Source organism: Pinus tabuliformis, chromosome 4_2 (genome assembly GCF_031772625.1).
Source record: "Pinus tabuliformis cultivar Carrire ecotype Pingquan chromosome 4_2, CPIR1, whole genome shotgun sequence".
NCBI classification, from domain to species: Eukaryota; Viridiplantae; Streptophyta; class Pinopsida; order Pinales; family Pinaceae; genus Pinus; species Pinus tabuliformis.
Genome location: NC_142304.1, coordinates 605,653,927 through 605,680,880, shown reverse-complemented (window position 1 = coordinate 605,680,880; position 26,954 = coordinate 605,653,927). Strand labels below are relative to the sequence as shown.

The 26,954-nt window shown below is 35.7% G+C and overlaps 1 pseudogene; it reads left to right on the top strand.

Annotated features, from left to right (window-relative positions):
* Positions 1–22,025: 22,025 nt before the first annotated feature.
* LOC149170742 (putative methyltransferase At1g29790 pseudogene) lies at positions 22,026–22,769 on the top strand (annotated as a pseudogene).
* The last annotated feature ends 4,185 nt before the right edge of the window (positions 22,770–26,954 follow it).

Below are 26,954 nucleotides of genomic sequence, written 5' to 3'. Positions count from 1 at the left end.
ACTTGGGGTGACAGGAAATGTGAATGATTGGACCCATCATGTCACCTATTCTAGCCTTTTTCCTTTATAGGTACATCATGCATATCATCAACCATTAGAGATTCTGGAGTTTTCTTGCACCCTATGAGAGTGTACAGTCCCCATATAAAGCCTAGTTGTTATCACCTAAAAATGAATGTTTCATTATGCATTTTCAGCGGCATCCTTTTCTCAGTAATTCAATTATAAGAATGTGAATCCATTGGCATGAGCGTTGTCTTGAAGGCCAGTTACGAAGTCAGATACCAACATAGAGCTAGACAATGACACCAACAAGGCATGGTGTTCCTGGGTTTGACGCCATCTCAGGAATGAAATTGACCATACTCGTATGCGGCAAAACTAGTAAGCAACCAACAAGGAAGTCATATACCAACATAGAGCTAGACAATGACACCAACAAGGCATGGTGTTCCTGGGTTTGACGCCATCTCAGGAATGAAATTGACCATACTCGTATGCGGCTCACTCCGTGCTTGTCTCTCTTTGCCCGAGGACTACCTTGTTCATCTAGCTTGACTAGATGAAGGTACAAATCATGGATATGATATTTCCATTTCGTTTCTGCTACTAATATTTCCAGGGAAGGAAGTGGTGGGTTATTGAATTGCATAAGCCATGATGTTCATGCTTCCTTGGCAGCTGGACAGTTGATTTAATATAACACAACATATTTTTGTAGCATTGGGTGTATGTATATACACAATATGCATGCACACACATACACAACCCTTTCCTGGTTTCCTGAAACTTTGAAAGTGGTATTTCCAATACACATTTTCAAAAACGTACCCATTTTTCTGTTTCAGGTAACTTATCACTATAGCCTATGAATTTTAAATGCTCTTCTAAAGAGTTATCAAGCACCTGTTCTTGGATATCTACTTTGGGTGATATCTAATACTCAATCTGGTAGTAATGTTTTGAATTTCTCTCAGCTATTTCCTATTCTCACCACACAGTTTTCATGGGGTATCCATGCCATGGAATGATTTCCTTCAACTGATGCAGGTTTTCTATAGGACAATGATACGGGATGTTATTGATTATCATCAACAGTGACATAAATGGAGTCTTTTTTATGATATCAGTAATATGTCCTCCCATGGTTGCCTCTGGTATAGGTAAGGAACGCAGTAGGCCAGTTGTTATCAAGTCTCTCTCTTTTTTTTTTTTTCTTAAATAATTGTTTTGTGAAACAAACCATTAATATCTTTACTGATTATTTTCCAGGATGAAAATATTGAGTCAGAATTAGGTTAGCCTTGAACAAACCCATATGTCCATCTGCTACTTATGAACTTAAATTCAAATCCTATTACCCCATCAACTCTGTAAACCTATTGTACCAATAGATGATATTTTCCATCATTTTCCAATGAGATATGCTAGCTACATTAATGAGCTCAATAATCCATGCATTTTTTGTAGGCACATGTTATACACATTGTTGGAAAACTTCAAATTTTGTTAGTGATGTGTCTACCACTAAACTATGCTTTCCCATGAAGGAAATTTCAAACTATTATATGCTTGCACTTGTCTGACCTATTTCTGATGTACAGGGGACTGATACTAATGTTTCAAGAGATATTGGACAAAGATATCATCTCCATATGTATCAAGCATTATTAATAGCCAGAATTTCGTATTATGCATCCCTTCCATCCCCCCAAATGCTCTCTTTTATTGCATGGAGTATAGAAGTTAAAAAGGTTTTGTAATAAACATGGCTACTTCTTCGCCTTGAGAACAATTTCAGCTTGAACTCTAACCTGTTGCTTTTTCTCTATTTATCTATTTTCCTTTTTTGAAAATGATGCATATAGTATACTAAAAGTCAGATACATCTACATCGAGATCATTACATCCAAGGGCCAAAGAGCAGCCAGACAAGAGTCCCCTGTGCCTACATAAGCAAAGAGTGCTACCATATTTGTTGTTTCCATGATTTGAAGATTGTTTACATCTTCTCTAAACATGGCAATCCCAGTGGAAAGTTGGATAGTTGAGTCTGATCTAAATAGAACAACTTCTTCGAAAGTGAATGAAGTGCGTCACTCATGAAAAATTGATTAACATTATCATTTATGCCTATTAGATGGATTAGATCCGAGATAGGCTATCTTGCCTGATCAATCATCCATTTGTTTCCAAATACATCACCTTTCCAATGTAGAGGGAGAACACATTTGCTTTCTTGCTTCCAAGAGTTGGTAACTTTTCTTCCCCCTCTTGAATTTGCCTGAGAAGGTCTTGCTTTCTTGGAACTCAATCATTGTAGGATAAGCAAACACTGGGTATGGGGAGAAGGCACTTGGTTATTTTGTCTGAATGTTGAGGGCAGGGATGAGGTCGGACCGAAGCAACTTTCACTAGTGCTCTTGGTGTTTGTGTTGGTATTGAAGATTTCATCGCCTTTTCTTTGTTCTAACACATCTCCTTTGCCACGGGTAGTGGAATGTGAGTGTAATGATTGGCTGCTATAAATTTCACATATATTTTGGAAGCACCGAGAATCTTTGAGGACAAACTACTAGTAGAGTTCTGATGTAAACATACATTGTAGAAAGCCCTTTCATTCAAGTCTAGTCCTGCTTAGCAAATGGTCACCCTAAAAATACATGGCCAACATTCATTGGATTGCATCTATTCGAATACTTCCTTTAAGGAATGCCTTGTTGAAAGTGAATGAGGCAAGAAGCAACATCTTAAAGGAAATGCTTGCATCCCAAATTTTTTGCATCCTTTTGTGCTATTTATTTTTGTCATTATTGAGTGATTGATATTTTAGACCTGAAAAAAAAGAATAAAAAATGTTTTATATTTATATATATGGTGGATAACTTGCTAAGATTGAAATTTTGGTTTTGATGTCCTTGCGTATTGTTTGACCAAATCAGTTCAAAATGGGCAAGCGAAAGAAATGGCAATATATCATGGATCTTGAGGTGCAAGACCTCAAAGGCAAAATGACATTCTGTAGTAAAGACTTGGTTTGGACGGAAATAAATAAAAAAAACAATGGTATTGATCGATTTGTTGTAATCCCGTTACGACGAGTTGCTGAATTTATCAAAGGAGAGGAAGAAAATCCTATTTCTCCATGTAAATTCATAAGAAAAACAAAAAAAAAATCAAAAGAAAGATCTATTACTGCATTGCAATATGATATGTGAGTATTTAAAGTATATACTGTTTAGATATTTTGAAACCACAGTTATCTTTCTTTGTATGTACTAACAAATTAAATTTTTGGTTTAGTTATCATTGTTCATTTGGCCTAGAGGACAAAAGAGGAAATCTTTCAGCTAAACGAAGGACCTCATTTGTGCAGAAGAGGGGTTGCCAATGCCACGTTATTGTGAAAGTTATGCATGAAATTCCTGATAGAGCAATATTAACTTTCAATATGTATGAACATGAAGATGGGGAAGGTTGGGCTTGTCATGGTCAATGTGACACTTCAGGTGAGACCAGGGCCTTGCATAGGCCAAAGCTTTCGAGGGACATTGTTGCATATGTAGAGAGTTGTTTCTTTTTGGGAGTGCCTATTGATGTAGTGTATAGAACCCACATTAAGAGACATGTTGACATCGATGTGGCAGCTCAAGATAGAGTTTTATTCTTATGCAGGAAATATATTGTAAACGACTATAATAGATTGGCGAAGGGAAATTATCAACTTCACAAAAAGGATGAAATGAGTGTAAACCTTTGGTATCAAAAGCATCGGGAAGATCTTTTCTTTTACCAAAAGCCCAATGGTGTGGAGGTCCCTTTTATAATAAGGATTCAAACAAAGTGGATGTTGGAGACAATGATGAAGCTATCGTACAATAGCTTAATAGCCATGAATTCAACATTTAACACAAACAAATATGTGGTAAGTCAGATGCCAATGATTTATTGAATAAATTTATTTAAGTTTTATACATTCAAAATGATTAATAACTTTGTTTTAATTTATGTAATGTTGAAAATGACAGTATCAGTTGTATACACTTGTGGCATTTGATGAACAACAAAGCGGGGTGCCTGTTGCATGGTTCGTGGCATCACGAAACACATCAGATGATATTGCAATATGGCTGGAGCAGCTCATGCGCAAGTGTTTCCAAAATCGTCCTGATTGGAAGTCAATGCTTTCATGGTTGATGATGCACTGGCTGAAATCAGTGCCTTGAGGTAACTTTAACATTGTCATGATATAACCAAACTTGCATTTTTTCTAAAAATACCACACTAAAATGCGTTGAATATGGCAGGAGGATCACAGGTTGTGATGTGATCTTATGCGTTTGGCATGTATGGAGGGCTTGGTTGAAAAATGTCAATCGGTTGGCCACTAGTTCCATAAAAGCCAAAGAGATGTTCAATGAGTTAGGTTTCATCACGAAACACACTCTTAATTATGAAGTGGAAGATGCAATCAATCAATTTTTTATCAAGTTTGCAGATGAAGAGAAGTTCTTAGACTATTTCAACAAGAATTGGGTCACTAGAGATAAGATTCGTAAGTAAAAAAAAAAATTGTATTATATGAATTTTTTTCTTTTATAAAGGTTATATAGTGAGACTGACATCGTTCTATTTGCAATTAGGTATGTGGGTGAAAGGTTGTCAGGAGTTTCGTCATGCAAATCGGGAGACCAATAATGTTGTTGAGTCATACCATTGTTACCTAAAAACAACATTTTTATCTGATAGAAGGAAAAAATGTGCCCGAAGGATGGATTGGTTATTGCATATGCTACTAACAACAGTTGAACCTTTTTATCGATTTAAGGAAATCTTAAAATAAGAAGGATTTATAAACAACTACAAGAGAGAAAAGCAGTTAGAATCATAAGTGGAACGAGTAAGAAAAATTTTGGATACTGATTGTTGTCCTCATGAGAGCATAACCCGTGCTTATTGGGTGAGAAGTCAGACAGATCGAGGTAAAAAATACCTTGTCACCTAGTATCGTAAGGATTTTATAACTTGTGAATGTCCATGGTCTAACATTTGCAAGCATGCCATAAAGGTTAATTGGTTGTATTTCCACTTAGATAATTCAAATCCATTGCTTCATGAGCATGCAGAGGATAACATATGCAACGACCCACTTGAGATCAATATAGAGCCTTGAAACCATGATGAAGATGTTGATGCTACTCTTATGGCCAAAAACGTTGTTGATGCAGATGCTGAGGCACTTCATTTGGCAAGGGAGGAGTTGTTTAGCTATACACATCTCATTTTAAATAACCCTCCTACTACTTTGGCGAAGACAATCCAGTTGACTAGTATGCTTTAAAAAATGTTGGATGAAGCCAATAATTTTCACGTTACTGATTTTGACTTCACACCTGGATTGGAATCTCTTGATCCATCTTTGAAGAGGAAGAAGAGTTTCCTTAGCCCCACAAAGAAAAGAAGCATCAGAAGAAAAAACAATGGTTTGGAAATTGATTTAAATGTTGATCCATCAGAATATGAACCATTTGAGTTTCAATACCTCAATAAGCGAGGACGTCATCGATCAAATAATGTTGTCTCTATGGTTCTAGGTTAGTTTCATATGTTTAATACAGTCATGGTTTTAGATTTAAGTATTTAATCATCACTATTCTTTAACATGTGGTATGTTTATTTTTACAGCAATGCAACAATCTCCAACCATGGTGATAACCCAAGACCAAAGGGAGATGCAAGACCATCCAACCTTACCTACCATGCCAGATACATTTCACACTCTTTCATTGTGTGTGCACATATACCTTGATGCTCTAGAAAATTTCTTTGCGATAACGTTTGACACTTTTCTAGGTAACTATAGAATAAGTGGAGAAGCATCATCTTCTACCATGACTGATCATCTATGGAAGGACTTCAACTCTAGTGGGAATCAATGAGGTATGCACAAAGAATAGATAAGCTAGGTTATTATGGCATTGTCAGGTGGCCCTTTATCATATGATAAGTATATTTATGTTTTCCCATTGTTATGTTGTTATAAAAATACCTTTTTCATAATCTGTTCATTGACATAATATGTTCTCTTAAAGTTCATGAAACTTTGTGCTTTGACATGGAATGTTGGGTTGTTTCAGAAGGCTATAGGTACATTGAGAACATGGGTGCCTGCAAAATTTGAGGAAAGTTTGAGCCTTCATCAGTGCAATATTAAGAATATGGGTGCTTGATGAGCACCGAGGAATGTTTGAGGACTCATCAATGCAAAAGTAAAAGTTCAATTATATGCCACTACTCTCCTGAAGTTTCATGAAATTTTGAACTTTGACATGGAATGTCGAGTTAATTCACATGGCTCTATAATTGTTCAACAAATTGAATTGTGGGTTATTTTTACTACAATATTTATGTATTTTCTCACATAATTGGTCTAATACTGCAGACTAAGATATAACAATGCTATATACACACCACAATTTTGAAATGAATTAGTGTTTTGGACATCAATATAAATTGTTCTTCAAATATATTCTCAAATTTTAGATCTGTTATATGATCAAAACAAATATAATTTTATTTACGGTGTTCATATTTAAGAAAGAATCTCTTGGGTTCATGGCATCTTGACGTGCAGTTTTCTAAGCCTGTTGCTTTTGAACCAAGTCAACCTGAAACGTGCATTCTTAGTTATTCTAATGCTTCAATTATGAACTTTGTTACCAACTGCACAACCAACTTTTCCATGAGTTCTAAAAACATGAAGTAAACAAGACACAAATCAAACCCCTTATTTGGAATTTTGAAGCCTAATTTGGTATTTTTGAAGAAGATTACAAACTTGCCCATGCCAAGGTCTGATACCACTTGAAAGCTTGTTATTTCATATTAAAGTGTCAATGTTTGATACATTGGATGCTTGTGTGTATTTATTATCTTTCCATCATGGATCTGCATATCATATCTTTGTTTAGATGGACATAATGAATCACTTCTAGAGGCTATAGTTTCTTTTTTCTCCTTGTACACAAATAAACCCTTACATCCATACCAACCAATACATTATGCATCCTATCCATACTCTATAACCTTCAATGCTTACATAAATACAAGTTTGTAGTTTTATAAAGTACACAAATAAAAATTATATCCATACCAACCAACACATTCTGTCTCCTTTACATAAGAAATCATGGTGTTGTCCATGCTTTTGATGCCTTCCTCCTGTCATTTGTGTTGTAGATGATACATCCTCTTGTCAATTAATGACTTGAACCACTTACTTGAGACTACTTCATTGTGCACTATGACATTTTTATCTAACTTCTTTGGAAAATGAGGAACTGATGTGATTCATCTTAATGCAAAAATTTATAAGATTCGACAAACCCCTGTTCAGCATTGAAATTGATGATAGCATTCCATGTTATTAATTACCAATGTGTCTAATATTTTGACCCACATCTATGTAGATTTATATCATAAAAACTTTATAATCATGATTATTTAGGGATTGCATTAAGACTAGACCTTAAATGGAAGATAACACTCATCTTTTGCATGAATGTTGAACATTCTGAAGTGCTACTCATGGACAATAAATTGATATGCTATGTGAATTGATAACAACAATTAAAGGATAGAAACAGTGCCTAAAACAAGGATGTCTATATTTTCACTATAAGAGATGAGACAAATTGAAGAGGGAGCATGCATAAACCTCATTGACATACCATTCTAGATTTCCCACCCCAAGTAGACAATTATATATTATCTATTGGATGAGGAGGACACATAGGTAAAGAAACCTTTCATCACTAATCAACAACCAATGAACAAATCATATATCATATCAATATCTCTGCCTCTTCAACACTGGCAATGGGCCTCTCACTTCTGGATTAGTGCATGTAAATCTAAGGGGAATGTCCCTAATATATCTTGTTGATCCAAACTTTAGAAATATTCTATTTGAACACTTCAAACCAGCAAGTAAAATACATAGATCTGCAAATAAAACTTGCAGATCAGTGAACAGATTCTTGAAATCTGCAAATAAATCTTCGAAATCAGCAGTCAAGGGTATCTATTTATATGATTGACCGGGGCCTTGTCCTTATGAGTGAGAAAAGAGGGTAGGAAAGAAGAAAATCAAGAAGGGAGTTGTGAATCGAATCTTGCTGATTTATGAATATTAAATCTGAAAGTTTCAGTTACAGAGAATATCCTACAAGGGAATTTTTAGCAATTAAACCACTTGAATAAACCCAACAACATGTCTTCAATTAATCAGAGCTGTTACAAACACGGTCTGAACAAATCTTGGATCTACCTATTTCTCAAAAGAACCTAAGGGGACATGAGATAAATGTCACAAATTAATTCCTTTTAGTGACCTACAAGAGTAGCTTAACCGTAGCCATACTCTATAACCTTCAATGCTTACATAAATACAAGTTTGTAGTTTTATAAAGTACACAAATAAAAAATATATCCATACCAACCAACACATTTTGTCTTCTTTACATAAGAAATCATGGTGTTGTCCATGCTTTTTATGCCTTCCTCCTGTCATTTGTGTTGTAGATGATCCATCCTCTTGTAAATTAATGACTTGAACCACTTACTTGACACTGCTTCATTGTGCACTATGACATTTTTATCTAACTTCTTCAGAAAATGAGGAACTGATGTGATTCATCTTAATACAAAAGTTTATAAGATTCGACAAACCCCTGTTCAACATTGAAATTGATGATAGCATTCCATGTTATTAATTACCAATGTGTCTAATATTTTGACCCACATCTATGTAGATTTATATCATAAAAACTTTATAATCATGATTATTTAGGGATTGCATTAAGACTAGACCTTAAATGGAAAATAACACTCATCTTTTGCATGAATGTTGAACATTCCGAAGTGCTACTCATGGACAATAAATTGATATGCTATGTGAATTGATAACAACAATTAAAGGATAGAAACAATGCCTAAAACAAGGATGTCTATATTTTCTCTATGAGAGATGAGACAAATTGAAGAGGGAGCATGCATAAACCTCATTGACATACCATTCTAGATCTCCCACCCCAAGCAGACAATTATCTATTATCTATTGGATGAGGAGGACACATAGGTAAAGAAACCTTTCATCACTGATCAACAACCAACGAACAAATCATATATCATATCAATATCTCTCTCGCTTCAACACTGGCAATGGGCCTCTCACTTCCGGATTAGTGCATGTAAATCTAAGGGGAATGTCCCTAATATATCCTGTTGATCTAAACTTTAGAAGTATTCTATTTGAACACTTCAAACCAACAAGTAAAATACATAGATCTGCAAATAAAACTTGCAGATCAGTGAACAGATTCTTGAAATCTGGAAATGAATCTTCGAAATCAACAGTCAAGCGTATCTATTTATGTGATTGACCGGGCCTTGTCCTTGTGAGTGAGAAAAGAGGGTAGGAAAGAAGAAAATCAATAAGGGAGTTGTGAATCGAATCTTTCTGATTTATGAATATTAAATCTGAAAGTTTCAGTTACAGAGAATATCCTACAAGGGAATTTTTAGCAATTAAACCACTTGAATAAACCCAACAACATGTCTTCAATTAATCAGGGTTGTTACAAACACGATCTGAACAAATATTGGATCTACCTATTGCTCAAAAGAACCTAAGGGGACATGAGATAAATGTCACAAATTAATTCCTTTTAGTGACCTACAAGAGTAGCTTAACCGTAGCCATACTCTATAACCTTCAATGCTTACATAAATACAAGTTTGTAGTTTTATAAAGTACACAAATAAAAATTATATCCATACCAACCAACACATTCTATCTCCTTTACATAAGAAATCATGGTGTTGTCCATGCTTTTGATGCCTTCCTCCTGTCATTTGTGCTGTAGATGATCCATCCTCTTGTCAATTAATGACTTGAACCACTTACTTGACACTGCTTCATTGTGCACTATGACATTTTTATCTAACTTCTTCGGAAAATGAGGAACTGATGTGATTCATCTTAATGCAAAAGTTTATAAGATTCGACAAGCCCCTGTTCAGCATTGAAATTGATGATAGGATTCCATGTTATTAATTACCAATGTGTCTAATATTTTGACCCACATCTATGTAGATTTATATAATAAAAACTTTATAATCATGATTATTTAGGGATTGCATTAAGACCATACCTTAAATGGAAGATAACACTCATCTTTTGCATGAATGTTGAACATTCCGAAGTGCTACTCATGCACAATAAATTGATATGCTATGTGAATTGATAACAACAATTAAAGGATAGAAATAGTGCCTAAAACAAGGATGTCTATATTTTCACTATGAGAGATGAGAAAAATTGAAGAGGGAGCATGCATAAACCTCATTGACATACCATTCTAGATCTCCCACCCCAAGTAGAAAATTATCTATTATCTATTGGATGAGGAGGACACATAGGTAAAGAAACCTTTCATCACTTGTCAACAACCAACGAACAAATCAGATAGCATATCAATATCTCTGTCGCTTAAACACTGGCAATGGCCCTCTCACTTCTGGATTAGTGCATGCAAATCTGAGGGGAATGTCCCTAATATATCCTATTGATCCAAACTTTAGAAATATGCTATTTGAACACTTCAAACCAGCAAGTAAAATACATAGATCTGCAAATAAAACTTGCAGATCAGTGAACAGATTCTTGAAATATGCAAATGAATCTTCGAAATCAATAGTCAAGGGTATCTATTTATGTGATTGACCGGGGCCTTGTCCTTGTGAGTGAGAAAAGAGGGTAGGAAAGAAGAAAATCAATAAGGGAGTTGTGAATCGAATCTTGCTTATTTATGAATATTAAATTTGAAAGTTTCAGTTACAGAGAATATCCTACAAGGAAAGTTTTAGCAATTAAACCACTTGAATAAACCCAACAACATGTCTTCAATTAATCAAAGCTATTACAAACACGGTCTGAACAAATCTTGGATCTACCTATTGCTCAAAAGAACCTAAGGGGACATGAGATAAATGTCACAAATTAATTCCTTTTAGTGACCTACAAGAGTAGCTTAACCGTAGCCATTAACTCAGAAATAAGATGAGGAGAAAGTTGTGATTTTTCTGAAGAATAGTGAAGGACATTGGGCATTGATTATTAAACTGCCATTCTTCTTTTTCTCTTATAGCTGAAGGTGATATCGAACTGCCCAAGCATAGAATTTCTAACAATAGCACTTATCTTCCAAAACGATGAGCAATAAAGCAGTGCTCAACTGTATAACATTAGCTCTACATCTGCATGATAATTACGGAATGTATGCTACTCTTCTTCTTTGTAGAACACGCTAAATCTGAATTGAAGAATACAATAGAAATTTCAAGAATAGCATTGGACATTAGGATTGTGCCATTCCTCTTAAGACTGAATCCCATTTTAGGCAGAGTTGATCCTCAAAATATCTATCTGAAAAGAAGCAATGATTTTTAATATGAAATCATGCAATTGTAAGCATCATATCTTATCAGAGTTAGAGGGAGGTTGAGAAGACTTACATTTTTCATGAAATTATGATATTATGCCTTTTATCATGCATGCAAGTACTATTGATAGTGCTTCTATTGATTGAAGATAGTTAAATTTCAGTACATGGTAAACACTAAACAAACCTGCAACTAAGAACACTTAGAAAACTGAAAAGCTATAAGAAACTTTCAGAACTTCTTCTTTATGCAAGATCTGAAAACATTTAACCTAACCGAAAAGTTTTTAACAACAGAACTTAGAAAAACATCTTTGTTTTCTTTATTAACTCCGGAAAGAAAACCAAACAAAGTGGATCCGCTCTTTTGTAAACTGAATGAATAAAAAAAGTAGAGGGACGCTACCACTATTGCACCATCCTAATTAACTTAATTCAACCCTAATTCACTTCTAGGAAAGTGCGCCCAAGGTTCTTTCAGAAGTTTCCTAGAATAGAGAGCCTCACTCCTAGACTAATGCACACTAGTCTAAAACTGGAAACCTCATCTACCATGCACTTTTCCTATAAATTGATAACAACAATTAAAGGATAGAAATAGTGCCTAAAACAAGGATGTCTATATTTTCACTATAAGAGATGAGACAAATTGAAGAGGGAGCATGCAGAAACCTCATTGACATACCATTCTAGATTTCCCACCCCAATTAGACAATTATCTATTATATCTTGGATGAGGAGGACACATAGGTAAAGAAACCTTTCATCACTGATCAACAACCAACAAACAAATCACATAGCATATCAATATCTCTCCAGAAACAAAGATCTGAGAAGATGTTTGGAAGGATCAAACAACATCATAATTTATTGATGATAATCACAAAATCATGAACCAGTTACTTTTCTCAAAATACATTCGTCCATGTACATGGAGTATATTACATTTGTCCATAAATTTGTCTCCCATACAAAAAACTGTAATCATTTCATGTTGGGGAGGAATAAAACATTAATAGGTTATTCTTCAGTGAAAGAACCATGCTATGATAGACCCCAGAAAAAGGATAACAGCAACCCATTCGCACAATGGGGATTTATATTGATGGTGATTAATGATTTTTGTTCCAGTGGATAGTGATCCTATGTCATATTTGGCATCTACTTATGTGCTTAAAAATGCTCTGGACATTATATCAGTGGACATCTTTTCAATATTTGTAGAGTGATTGATGGTAAAATGTTTAAATTGAGAACTCCAATTTATTGCTTCCTTATGAAGAGGTTTTAAATTGTCCTTTCGAACCCAATAAATTCCTTTCATCTGATTACATATCAACTCCGAGTTGGTGAAGACTTTAATATCATTTACATCATGTTGTTTTGCCTCTTTTAACCCTTCAACAAGGGCAATGTAATATGCCTCATTGTTTGTCGTCATTCCAGGCACTTCTCTCTTTCCATGAAATAAACGATTTATTGCCATATTGTAAAGGATGAATTTAATAACTGCTCGACCTGGATTTAGAAAGCAAGACGCTTCAATGCATAAACGCCACTTTTGCACCATTTTTTACACTTCAAAAACCTGAAAAATAAATAACAATAAATTCATGTTAAACAAGTAGACAATTATCTATTTCCTAATACTCAACATGTTTTTCAATCATATATAATTAAAAAAAACATATAATTTGTGTTCATTTACACTGCAACACTTTCAATACTGGCAACTATTCTGCAAAAACACATTCAGAAATCACCACTTTATATAGATGAAATGCTCATTATAGGACCCATATACATCTATGTGTTTTAAAATAAATGATACTCAAGGAAGTGAATATTGTATGCAGTTCCCTTATTTTTGGATGTGTGAAAAGGAATAATTCTGATCATAGACTAATTCACATCATTCTTTGGTGTGTCTGTTGATAGTAAGTATAGATTCCCTTTTTTTGGGATGTGTGAATAGATTAATTCAGATCACAGTGAACATATTGCTTCATTATTCTCAAACATTTCTGTATATTAGTCCCCTCACAAAGGTACCATTACACTAAAGGGGGGAGAATTATAGTGTATTATGGTGTGTCATAAATACCATCCTGTACAGCATCATCATTTCCCTACATTCTTATTTTTAAGAGATAGCCAGAGTGTGTACATAAGGTATTCAAGGAGCTAAAGAAATTTTCATCCTTTACAAGCCTGAAACTACTATCCACCAAGGTTTACAGGTCCCTTGACTCGTTTGCAAGGGTTTTGGTTAAAAGATTATTGTTTCTAGGTTGAAATTTAAAACACAGGAAAGTAGGACTTCCTTTAACACATGATGTACTCTGATTTGCATAACAATCACATCTTGTCATGCAATTTGTCAAAAGCTTAGGCTACCATCTTCATTTCAGAAAGGAAATCACAAGTTATTCCAATTTACGCAAGCATTGGATCGCTGTTAGGCCCCTATACTACTAGTGTAACCCCTTATTGTTATTAGTATAACCCACTTATTATATTGATGTACCCATGTAGTGCCCATATTGTTACTATTGTGCCCCATAGAAGCCCACTATTGTTATTATTGTTCCCTTACATTATTATTGTTATGTCGGCTCTGATTATGTTATAACCCCTTAGACTCCTATATATAGAAAGGAGGTCTTTTGATTTGTATCATCCAAGAATTGTTCATTTATGTAATGTAAAGGAGGTTGCCCCCTCGAAGAGGCTAAATTCTAAGGCATTCATCTATCTTTCTATCTTTTCTTGAGTTGGTTTAATAACATTTGGTATCAGAGCTTTGGATTTTAGGGTTTCGCTGCTCCAAACAGGTCATCGTGGCATTTTCGCTATAACTTTTTTCTGTGACGTTTCAGAAGTCGCAAAAAAAACACATTTTAGAAGAAATCGCGTTGAACCTTAGGTTCGAATTTCATAGCTTTTCACGTGATATTTGCAGAGATATGATCTAAGGAATTTGGTCTTTTTGCAGACTCCTGAATTATATTCAAAACAGGTGACCTGGGGAAAATCGTCATAAATTTCTCTCTGGCGATCGGATTGAAATTTCGTAAGAAGGTACAGAAAGAGGACGGACTGTAGTTTCTTGTACGCATTTTTCAGATCCAAAGGTTGAAAAAGTGACACGTGGCACTTCATGCAATTTTTCTCTTCTGGAAAGGTCTATAATCAGGTCATCTTGGGAGATTGTGCATAACTCTTTCTTAGAGAATCCAATTTGGATCAGACTTGTGGCATTGGAAAGAGGACATAGAGGAATACTATAGTTCATAATTTAAGAACTTAAATATCTAAAAGTACAGAGTTACAGTCGTTTCAAGGTCGAGCTCCTAAAATCAAGAAAAAGCAAGATGAGGAAGTTTGATGGCAAGGATCCGGTAAATTGGATACTTTAGATGGAGCAATATTTTGATCTACATGGTGTACAACTGTTACAAAAGGTATGTATTGCATCTTCATATTTAGAACCAGATCAATTTTTATGGTATGAAGGGCTTTGTTCTCGTAAAAAACTTGTTACGTGGTCAATTTTCACGGAGGAAATGATAGCACATTATGAGGATACAAAGAGCAACACCTTCTTTAGAGCAACACCACAACAATTGGAAAGAGTAAAAGGGATTTGTGACATAATGAAAAGCAAAATTATGGACACCAGGAAGCATACCCCTCACAACTATAAAGATCGAAGTGTTGTTTCTCCCAGCCTTCCACAACCTACAAGGGTTACACCACAACAATTGGAAGAAAAAAGAGAAAAAGGGCTTTGTTACAATTGTGATAGCAAATGCACTAAAGGTCATAGGTGTGCTGAGAAGAAATTATTTTACATAGAATATGAAGAGGAGGAAGAAAAGGATCAAGAAACATCAAAAGAAGAGGATATACGCCAGGCCCACCACGCTTCCGCTGTGCACTAGATGAAAGGTCAAAAGAAGAAGATATACTCCAGGAATAAAGCCTAGATGAAGAACAAATAAATCCGACCATATCTTGTAATGCATTGGCAGGAATTACAACTCCTCAAACCATCAAGATAGAAGGACAAATCAAGAAGAAAAAGGTAATATTGTTGATTGATTCAGGAAGCACCCACAATTTTATTCATTGTAGGGTAGCAAAAGAATTGAATTGCTTCCTATATCCAGCACCAGAGTGTCAAGTGATGATTGCAAATGGAGGAACAATAAATTGCTCTGGAAAGTGCCTAATATCAAGCTATCCATGGGAGAATATGTATTAAGTAGCCCAATGCTTTCCATTCCAATGGTTGGTGTTGATGTTGTACTAGGAGTCCAATGGCTACAATCCTTGGGTACAATAGCTTTTAATCTTCAAGAACTTTTCATCAAATTTTCTACGGAAGGAAGGGAAGTTGAATTAAGTGGTATTGCAGGGAAACCAGGAAAGATAATCAGCTCTAATAGCATGACAAAGCTTCTAAAAAAGGAGCAAATAGGTGTAATTGCACAATTATGTTCGCTAGATGTTTCCACATTGGAATCATCTATTTCTCCAGATCTCCAAAAAGTCCTGGACAATCATTCAAAGGTATTTGAGACTCCAAAAGGTCTCCCACCTATGCATAGTCATGATCATGCTATTCATCTGATTCCAGGAAGTGTTCCTCCAAACATCAGGCCGTACAGATATCCCTATGTCCAAAAAAGTGAAATTGAACGTATGGTTGCAGAAATGCTAGAGGTTGGTATAATTAAACCGAGTCAAAGTTCTTTCTCAGCTCCAGTAGTATTGGTGCACAAGAAGGATGGATCATGGCGCATGTGTCCGGATTATAGGGAGCTCAACAAGCTCACTATTAAAGATAAGTTCCCCATTCCTGTTATTGATGAATCACTGGATGAATTGCATGGATCAATTTACTTCACCAAGTTGGATCTTCGTTCGGGATATCATCAAATCAGAATGAAGATTGAAGACATTCCGAAAATAGCATTTAGAACTCATGAGGGTCATTATGAATTTTTGGTCATGCCTTTTGGCCTTACCAATTCACCTTCAACATTTCAAGGTTTGATGAATTCAATTTTCAAACCATTCCTTAGAAAATTTTTGTTAGTATGTTTTGATGATGTACTAATCTACAGCAAGTCTTGGAAGGATCATGTTGAACATGTTGACAGGGTGCTACAACTATTGGAGGAGAAACAATTATATGCAAAAAGATCCAAATGTTTCTTTGGAGTCCAGGAGGTGGAATATTTGGGTCATATTGTATCTCATGAAGGAGTTAAGGTAGACCCTAGCAAAATTAAAGCCATTAAGGAATGGAAAATCCCCACATCCATAAAGCATCTACGAGGATTTCTTGGGTTGACAGGGTATTATCGCAAGTTTGTTAAGAATTATGGGAGAATAGCAGCACCTCTAACAACATTATTGAAGAAAGATTCATTTTCATGGACTCCGGAAGCAACAAAGGCCTTTAAACATCTTAAAGAGGCAATGTGCCAAGCACCGGTCTTAGCTACACCAGACTTCACAAAAACCTTTATTGTGGAATGTGATGCTTCAGGAAATGAAATTGGTGTTGTTCTAATGCAAGATGAAAGACCCATTGCTTTTGAAAGTCGTCCAATCAAGGGAAAGTTTTTAAGCAAAGCTATTTATGAGAAGGAAATGTTGGCAATACTCCATGCACTTAAGAAATGGCGACCCTACCTAATGGGAAGACACTTCAAGGTAAAAATAGATCATGATAGCCTTAAATACTTTTTAGAACAAAGATTATCCTCTGAAGAGCAACAAAATTGGGTCACAAAGATGTTGGGTTATGACTTTGAAATCATCTACAAAAAAGGGAAGCAAAATGTGGTGGCAGATGCACTCTCAAGAAAGGATGAGGATGTGGAGGCATTGTTTTGTGCTATTTATATTATCCAACCAGATTGTATAAACGAAGCAAGGGATGAATGGAAGAAGGACGAAGAAGTATGGCCACTTATTCAAAAGTTGCAAAAGATCCCAATTCAAGCAATATTTCCAGAAGTTGAAGAGGAAGGAAAAATCATATTGGAACCTGGAGCTTCACAGAAACAAGAACCCAACAGCTACGAAATCGATCAATTTCAGAGTATCTCATCAAGTGGAAGAACTTACCCGTTGAATATTCCACATGGGAGGACAAGAATTTTATACAGAAGCATCAAGAACTACTCAAGCGTTGAAGACAACGCTTTTTGAAGGAGAGGGGCATGTTAGGCCCCTATACTACTAGTGTAACCCCTTATTGTTATTAGTATAACCCACTTATTATATTGATGTACCCATGTAATGCCCATATTGTTACTATTTTTCCCCATAGAAGCCCACTATTGTTATTATTGTGCCCTTACATTATTATTTTTATGTCGACTCTGATTATGTTATAACCCCTTAGACTCCTATATATAGAAAGGAGGTCTTTTGATTTGTATCATCCAAGAATTGTTCATTTATGTAATGTAAAGGAGGTTGCCCCCTCGAAGAGGCTGAATTCTAAGGCGTTGATCTATCTTTTCTATCTTTTCTTGAGCTGGTTTCATAACAATCACAAACTGAGCTAACATATGTTTCTCATTCCAAGGTGATGCATTGTGTTGAAGCAACAGGAAAATAGTCTACCGGAAGACAAATACCAGCCAGTGTTCAATAAGCATCCACTTGGTAATTGGAAGAAGATTCCCAACATAGTAGTGGAGCATTAGCTTTCTATTCAAGAATGGCATTAAGGGCATGGTCTAGGTTGAATCTTGGTCTATGCTTCGTATCATTTACACAGTGTGTTCCAATTGAACCTTCTGCATGTGGTTGATAGAAGGTTCAACTACACAAAATAACCTTGATCTAAACACAACTATAGAAGCTTGGAGATTGGTATTGGCTGGAAAATTTCAATTGCTTCATTAGTGTTGTGACTTGTACAAGAACATTCCCAACATAATATCTCCAAGAATACTTGGAAACTGCTTCTAGAATTCACTCAACATAAACCCACAAATCTCAAAGGCTATGATCCTCAGGGTAGAAGATAAACTTAACTTCATAACAAATATGGAGTGCCTCTATTAAATACATCTCTATCCACTCAATTATCATTGCAAGCAAGCAGCCAAGTAGTGGACCAATCTAGAATGGAGGCTTTGATATTGCCATTTCTAGTTTCTACAAACAACACCAACTTCACATGCCTTAATAAGAATGGTGAGTATAGAGGTGATGTAGAGAAGTTGCACCCAGAATTGCGTTGAACACAAAAACTAAAACTCAAAGACCTGATTGGCATACTGAACAGTAGAGGTACATCTTTTTATTCCATTGCCCACTAACTGTTGTGCAAGCTACACTGAAGACAGAGATCATATTTTCACCTAACGATTGGAAGTGCACTAACATGCCTGGAAGTTACAAAAGATGTTTTTTTTCGAAAAATCTAATTCCGACTTGGCAAAACTGGGCGCTTAAATGTAATTTCATGCTTATTTGGCAATGTATTTATTGTGGCGAGAGAGGTAGGCACTGATTAATTAGCAATTTTGGATATCATTGTCCAGTTGTTACAATTCTCTTTATAGGAGCATTCTTTATATTGCTCACAATTTTTTGATGATTATGATTAGCTGTTACAATGTTGCTCATAAAAGCACTTTCCAAATTGCCCTTTTGCAAAAGTTTCAATTATATCCTATGTTATACTCTACTTACATCACAATTCTAGTCTCTTACATAGGTGTGGCTTCAAGTGTGATGAAGCCTAGATAAACCAGGCTGGAACATATAAGGGAATGGAAGAACACCAAAACAGCTAAAAACATGCAAGAAGGTGGAAGAATACCCAACCGATAAGTCTCTAAGGCTATAAGCCTATTGATCTCCTGCAAGTGCTAGATCAATAATCTGTTATTATCTAACCTGTATTAAAGTTAATTCTAATATGCTCCAACCTACAGGCAATTATCTATGAAAGTTTCCTCTAACGAAAAATGTATAAATTATAAATTATACAAGGCAATGAAATATTCAATAGCAACACAAACACCAAGAGCACTAGTGAAAGCAGTAGTTCAAGACCTTGAGGTTTCTTATAAAATTGTTTTGCCCATTACCCTGTTTCAATGGTTGGAAGCTTTACTGATTCAGTTTCTTTGCTCCGAGTATTTGATAGCATAGAGTTTCAATTTCTGTGTGTTTCTATGAATTTCATGGAGAAGGATTGTTAGACCAGATTAGTTAGGTTGAGTAGTTTGTATAGAGGTGATCGTAGAGAAGTTGCACTCAAAATTGCATTGAACACAAAAACTAAAACTCAAAGACCTGATTGGCATACTGAACAACAAAGGTACATCTTGTTATTCCATTGCCCACTAAGTGTTGTGGAAGCTACACTGAAGACAGAGATCATATTTTCACCTAATGATTGAAAGTGCACTAACAAGCCTGCAAGTTACAAAAGATGTTTTTTTTCAAAAAGTCTAATTCCGACTCCTACTTTCCAAATTGCCCTTTTGCAAAAGTTGCAATTATATCCTATGTTATACTCTACTTACATCACAATTCTAGTCTCTTACATAGGCGTGGCTTCAAGTGTGATGAAGCCTAGATAAACCAGGCTGGAACATATAAGGGAATGGAAGAACACCAAAATAGTTGAAAACATGCAAGAAGGTGGAAGAACACCCAACCGATAAGTCTCTAAGGCTATAAACCTATTGATCTCCTGCAAGTGCTAGATCAATAATTTGTTATTATCTAACTTATATTAAAGTTAATTCTAATATGCTCCAACCTACAGGAAATTATCTATGAAAGTTTCCTCTAATGAAAAATGTATTTACAAATTATATATCATGGTTTTGCTTTCCGCGCCTTTCCTTCATTAGTTCATTGCCGACGGTTCTTTCAGAATGTTAACCAAGTTTTATGATGAGGAAAGTATGTTGTTTTCCAATCGAGCTAAATACAATGAAGTGGAGAAGGAAGATGGGCCCCTGTTTCCATTGCTTCCCTACCTCAACTGTATTACGAGAGATTTGGGAAAACCCTGCAAGCCGAGGGATACTTGACTGAGAGCCAGTGGCATGGGAAAGCAGGATACAGCTTGACAAATCTAATAGAAAACTTGAAGAATACAGTAAGCCTCATTGACAGGCCTCATGCTCAGCACGCCATTGTTTTAGCAGAGGATGCTAACCGGTTCACCGAAGAGTAGCTGGGTGGAAAGCTGCAGAGCGGGAGGCGCTAAGTCGAATTGGAGAGCATCCCGTGGGTGACCATTTTCTCAATTCGAATTGGAAGCGGCAATAACTTTCCGCGGCTACAATTCCAGCTCGTCCTCGATCTGTCATGGGATGTCAGGCCCTCTAGCTGCGATCAGTGATTTTGTCAGGGAATGTCAGGATAAAATCAGAAATGCCAAGGGAGGGTGGCGGAGCTAGGGGAGGGTGGCGGAGGGCGGAGGGATTGCCGGTGGCCGGAGCTAGATGTTTTTCCGGCCGGTGACGAAAAACGGGCCATTCCTACGCCTAGGTAGACTACTCCATTATTATCTAATCACTTTTTAAGTGAGACACCACATTTGTATATAAGGCTTTTAAGTTAGACACCAAATTGGCATATAAGACTTTTTGTTTGTATGAGATTTTTTTGTTTGTGGGACAAGAGACTTCCTAGGGTGGATATATAAAATTATTTACTATTATCTAATCACCTTTTAAGTCAGACACTAAATTGGTATATGAGGCCTTTTTACTAAATTCGTATATGAGACCTTTTTGTTTGTATGAGACCTTTTTGTTTGTATGAGACCTTTTTGTTTGTGGGACAAGAGACTCCTGGCTGGATTTTGTTTGTGGGACAGGAGACTCCCTCGGTGAATTTCACTGCTAAGTATGTTAAGTTTACAAAAGCATACATATTTTACCTCTAGGGATTTGAACCTATGACCTCTTAAGAGGAAACACATGCTCTTAACCATTTAAGCCCACTAAAAAAGCCACATGCTCTTAAAAAAATTAAACTTTATAATTAACACTAGAAAAAATTAACTTAAACATCTTGAGTAACGAAACATAAATAAATATAAAAACAAGGAAAAGAAACCTGATTAGCCTGCTCAAAATAAAGAAATGAGATTTTTCCTTATACAAAATATCAGCCAATACAAAATCTAACCAATATATAGAAAATCTATCTAATATCTAATAATAAGATTTCTAATCAAATTTAAAATAAACAAGTTAAAATAATATTAAAAATAATAAAATTTAATTTATAATGTTAAACTATAAACCACTTCTCTAACAGAAAAGTGAATATATAATACCATGTCACAGTTATTACGCCGTAAGGCGTTTTCCTCTGAAATGAACTCCCCCAAATGCCTTTTTGTCCTAATCGTAACCGTTAGATCTTTTGTTAGACAATTGAACAAAAATCAGTTGTTTGATTAGCCATCTGATTTAATAAAAAGTGTTTTAAAATATTAAAAAACCTTAAAAAATGTTTCACTTTCCACTTGACATCTGTGCGCCGAGCTTCAGGAAGAAGTTGCAACTTCCTGAGAGCATGTGGAAAACCCCCCCTGATTCCAGTATCATCTGGACTGCATATTCTTGCAAGAATTACTCGTGCCTCATTCAGAGAAAATACCAGAAGGGCTTCGATGACTGAAAAGACTACTTTGACCTTCAAGGCCAAGACAAAACCAGGTGGGTAAATGGCGGTGGCTCCGTGGATTACTCTGTCGACGAGGTCTTGAATCTGAAGAAGAAGACAATTCGATTTGGATTGGACATCGGAGGAGGAACAGGAACTTTCGCCTTAAGAATGAGGGAGTGGAATGTAACAATTATTATGACTTCGATGAACTTGAATTGGCCCTTCAAAAGTTTCATTGCCTCCAAAGGGGTTATTCCCATGTATATCACTATAACACAGAGGCTGCCATTCTTTGAAAATACTTTGGACATTGTTCATTCTATGCATGTCTTGAGCAATTGGATTCCCACACAGCTGCTGGAATTTGTACTCTATGATATCTACAGGATTCTGAGGCCTGGAGGCCTGTTCTGGCTAGATCATTTTTTCTGCATAAAGGATCAGCTGAAGATCTATGTGCCCATGATTGAGCAGCTAGGGTATAAGAAGCTAAAATGGTTTGTTGCCCCTAAGTTGGATAGAGGTCCCGAGCTCAAAGAAATGCATATCTCTGTTGTCTTGGAGAAGCCACTTAAGAGGCAGTGAGCAAGCTACTTGTAGATGCAGTTTTAAGTTTCATGGGTTTAAGGTCCCTTAACTTAAACAAATAAACATTTCTCTCTGTAATGTATTTTAATTTTCAATTATGGGAATATATATGATGCCCTTTCCTATTTTTAAGATATTTTCCACTTTCAATGTATGGTTCATGTATGTGGGTTTGATTTAGGGCTCCAATATTTTCATATTCATATTAATATATAAGACAGATCTGCAATTTGAAGTTTTGGATTTTCTACCGTGCCATGGTTTTCATTGATTTTTGAAAAAATGTGGATGGTTCGTCTGTAATGGTCGAGGGCTGAAATTCAATGGCCATGTTTAGTAGGTTTTGACTGCAATGGCGAAACTACAAATTATCTGGAATTCATCGTGATTGAATTACGAATGGAATAACAAGAAGATACGGTATACTGTAAAATCACGTTATTTTTATGGCTGTGAAATGTAGAATTTGTGTACTGTGTCCAAACTCTTTGTTAGGTGAGGGTTCTGAGAAGAACCTGTAGAAACATGTGAGAGATCTGAAATTGATACTCTTTTGATTTTGTTTATCAGGAAACTTTTCAAAGATGCTCAGAAGGTAAAGTTTAGCTTGGTGGCTTTTACAGTACTTCTATTTGAGAAATTTTTAATTTTCAATTACGGGAATATATATGATGCCCTTGCCTGTTTTTAATATATTTGCCACTTTCAGTGTATGGTTCATGTATCTGGGTTTGATTTAGGGCTCCAAGATTTTCATATTCATATTAATACATAAAACAGATCTGCAATTTGAATTTCTGGATTTTCTACCGTGCCATGGTTTTCATTGATTTTTGAAAAAACATGGATGGTTTGTCTGTAATAATCAAGGACTGAAATTCAATGGCCATGTTTAGTAGGTTTTGACTACAATGGTGAAACTGCAAATTATCTGGAATTCATTGAGATTGAATTACGAATGGAATAACAAGCAGATACGATATACAGTAAAATCGCGTTATTTTTATGGCTGTGAAATGTAGAATTTGTGCACTGTGTCCAAAATCTTTGTTAGGTGAGGGTTCTGAGAAGAACCTGCAGAAACATGTGAGAGATATGAAATTGATACACCTTTGATTTTGTTTATCAGGAAACTTTTCAAAGATGCTCAGAGGGTAAGGTTTAGTTTGGTGGGTTTTACAGTGCTTCTATTTGAGAAATTTTTAATTTTCAATTATGGGAATATATATGATGCCCTTGCCTATTTTTAAGATATTTGCCACTTTTAGTGCATGGTTCATGTATCTGGGTTTGATTTAGGGCTCCAAGATTTTCATATTCATATTAATATATAAAAAAGATCTGCAATTTGAATTTCTGGATTTTCTACCGTGCCATGGTTTTCATTTATTTTTTAAAAAATGTGGATGGTTCGTCTGTAAAGGTCAAGGGCCGAAATTCAATGGCCATGTTTAGTAGGTTTTGACTGCAATGGCGAAACTACAAATTATCTGGAATTCATTGAGATTGAATTACGAATGGAATAACAAGCAGATACGGTATACAGTAAAATCGCGTTATTTTTATGGCTGTGAAATGTAGAATTTGTGTACTATGTCCAAACTCTTTGTTAGGTGAGGGTTCTGAGAAGAACCTGCAGAAAAATGTGAGAGATCTGAAATTGATACACTTTTCATTTTGTTTATCAGGAAACTTTTCAAATATGCTCAGAAGGTAAAGTTTATCTTGGTGGCTTTTACAGTACTTCTATTTGAGAAATTTCCGATGCCTTCATAACTACGCCGTAAGGTGTTTCCTGTTAGATCTTTTGTTAGATCAACAAATTCTTAAAACAAAACTCTTCATTAACTTCTTATCATGACACATGGTTTAGCTGTTGAAGGAGGACTTTCCTATTGTAAGAACATTGAAATATTACCTCCGCAAATAACATATCAAAAGTACCTAAAAAAATTAAATTATTGCATTAAATGGGTAATATGCATTAAATTACCCAATCCATGATGAGGAGGGGTCCTTCGCATCTAGGCATCCATATTCATAAGACCGTCTTTCATAAGATCCTGGATCAACGCATCAAAGTGCCCAATGACCTAATCAAGATGCCAAAATCAGGGTCCTCACAGTTTCCTCTGCTCATCGTGCTCGCCAAGAAATACGATCAGCCATGCACATCCTTCTTTCAATGTTTTCTTCATGAGGCACCTTGAGAGATACCATACCTCTGATTTTATGATCATACAGGCTGCCACAGGGGTCTGCTCCAAAGTGCCTCACACTTCTTCTATCTTCCAAACTTCCAAGGGTGCTGTCACCCTTATCCAATGGTGCCAACACAAAGGAGCTGCATACTTTTCTTGGATGAACTTCCTTTGCTTCATCTGCTAGACAAAAATAGGATCACATGGAGGGCTGCCACTAAACCCTCTCAACAAAATCACATAAACTACTAGATAATGAAATTATGGAGGGCTTTTATTATTCTTCAAAAATCATTTTCAGATTGATGTCTAAAGGGACCATCCCTTCTCATAACTGCATACTCTATTTTTATTGGCTTCAGGGCAACTCTTATGAAGGTTTCAAAGACATGAATATATATTCCTTATTAATTTGCAAGTTGGCTTGAATGGAACAGGGTTTTAAAACTTGTACATATATATATATATATATATATATATATATATATCCACTTGTAACGTTGATAAGGACTTGGCCTCTTCTTCAATACACAAAATAGGGTTCCTTGATTTTACTAATATAGATGACATAGGACGCCCACTGATTGTCTTTTCGAGGCTTGGAAATATATGCATACAAAATATCGACTTCCTTAAATTATGAAGGGCCTTAGAATTTTTCTTTAAAAGATTCTCCGCTTCCTTACAAATATGTGGAATTAGAAGTCCACCACCTTTCTTCTTTTATAGCCCGGAGATCAGGAAATCACAGCCCCAATGACATGTATTGATCGGCCAAATTCACAGAGCATGATAGTATATAGCAGTGCGTTATGTGACATAGGCTTCTTGGCCTTATTACAAGCACAAGCAATAAGTAGGCATCTTCTTAGATAAAACAATCGACATTAACAAAACTTTTTCTCTTCAATAACTCATAGAAAAAAGAGGCATGAATAGGTCAGATTCACTATCTGAATTGAAGAGAGAGAGAGAATATAAGACAGAGTTCACCGAGCCATAACATTTCTGCCTCCATACCACAAGATCGAAAACAGAGTAATCCTTTCTCCAAGGTTGGCTTCATGAAATGACCTTTGGCATATTCTTGTGTTCTTGCACTTTTCTTGGCCTCTTAGGAGAATAAATTTCTTTTCAAAAGACTTATTGAAAAGCATACTTATGCCTAGAATGTAAAAGAGAAATAGCTCCATTTCATAGCGGACCTTTATTGTTTCTAGTGCTTAGAACAATAGGAACACTTGGCTCCTTCTTAATGGTTCAGAGAACTAGGCCAACAACTCGGTTCTTCATTGCTCCATAGGGCTGTCTTTAATTCATTGATCAAATCCAAATAAATATATGTATCCCTAGAGTCACTTATTTGATCCTCAACAAATTTTCTTGTTGGAAATCTTTATTTAGAAGACTCGAATTTATGTGAGCACAGATGACTGGATGGAAGGACTGCTAGCTTCAGAATTCTGATGCAGAGGTGCCAAAGGGATCAAATCTTCAAACATATTGTTGATTGCTTTATCCAATGAGAAGATTGGACTCAGATCAACAAATTCTTAAAACAAAACTCTTCATTGACTTCTTATCATGACACGTGGTTTAGCTACTAAAGGAGGACTTTCCTATTGTAAGAACATTGAAATATTACCTCCGCAAATAGCATATCAAAAGTACATAAAAAGATTAAATTACTGCATTAAATGGGTAATATGCATTAAATTACCCAATCCATGATGAGGAGGGGTCCTTCGCATCCAGGCATCCATATTCATAAGACTGTCTTTCATAAGATCCTGGCTCAACGCATCAAAGTGCCCAATGATCTAATCAAGATGCCAAAATCAAGGTCCTCACATTTCCCTCTGCTCATCGTTCTCGCCAAGACATAGGATCAGCCATGCACATCCTTCTTCCAATGTGTTCTTCATGAGGCACCTTGAGAGATACGATACCTCTAGTTTTATGTTCATACAGGCTGCTACAG